The 1020-nt window shown below is 23.7% G+C and overlaps 1 protein-coding gene across 2 annotated transcripts in view; it reads left to right on the top strand.

Moving 5' to 3' along the window:
* LOC107751583 (pyridoxal phosphate phosphatase-like) overlaps positions 1-1020 on the top strand; it is a 12544-nt gene that overhangs the window by 10331 nt on the left and 1193 nt on the right. The window lies entirely within an intron of this gene.

Below are 1020 nucleotides of genomic sequence, written 5' to 3'. Positions count from 1 at the left end.
GGCAATAGAATATACGGTCTGTACAGTAGAAAAACCATTACGCCTATGGAGAGTCCCCACTTTTCACAAAAACAAACTTGTGTGTGTGTGTATATATATATATATATAATAAAATAACACATAATCCCTTAAAATGTAATTACCTTTTAATAATAAAATAACACAAAATAAAAATTAACCATATATATATATAATTTTTAAGGTGATAATATTTAAGGGGATTTTATTTTTCATTACATTTTTTTTATTTTCCTATTTTCCTAATTTTTATTTTGTTATTAAAATATAATTACTTTTTAGGGGATAATTCTCTATTTGTGTGTGTTTTTGTCAAAATACATAAATTTGATTTTTGAAAGGTAATAATATTAAGTGGATTTTATTGTATATCTTTGTATATTAATTGTTTTGTGTGTGTGTTTTATTTTATTATTGAAATGTAATAAAAATACAGTCCTCTTAAATTCGATTAAATTTATTTTAAAAAGGTAATTATATTTAAGTGGATTTTATTTTTTTATTTATTTTTTATATTTTCCTCATTTTTAATTTAATTTTTATTTTTTATTATTGTAATTACATTTTATAGGAATACATTTTTAGTTTTTTTTTTTTTTTTTGTCGAAGTGTCTTTTTGTCCGCTCGGGCAGCTATGTTGAGGTGTGGGGGGCATTTATAAGGTTACAAAAGATTTGTATTTCAAATAAATGTTGTTCTTTAAAACTTTTTATTCATCAAAGATTCCTGAAAAAAGTATCGCAGTTTCCAAAAAAATATTTGGCAGCACAACTGTTGCCAACATTGATAATTCTAATAAATCAGCATATTAGAATGATTTCTGAAGGATCATGTGACACTGAAGACTGGAGTAATGATGCTGAAAATACAGCTTTGACCACAGAAATAAATGATATTTTAAAGGATATAAAGGATTTTATATTGTAATAACATTTTGCAAGATTACGTTTTTTTTTTTCTGTATTTTTGATCAAATAAATACAGCCTTGATGAGCACAAGAG

The sequence above is a fragment of the Sinocyclocheilus rhinocerous genome, unplaced genomic scaffold, assembly GCF_001515625.1.
Source record: "Sinocyclocheilus rhinocerous isolate Xijiao unplaced genomic scaffold, SAMN03320098_v1.1 scaffold2207, whole genome shotgun sequence".
NCBI classification, from domain to species: domain Eukaryota; kingdom Metazoa; phylum Chordata; class Actinopteri; order Cypriniformes; family Cyprinidae; genus Sinocyclocheilus; species Sinocyclocheilus rhinocerous.
This window is presented reverse-complemented; position numbering and strand designations above follow the sequence as displayed.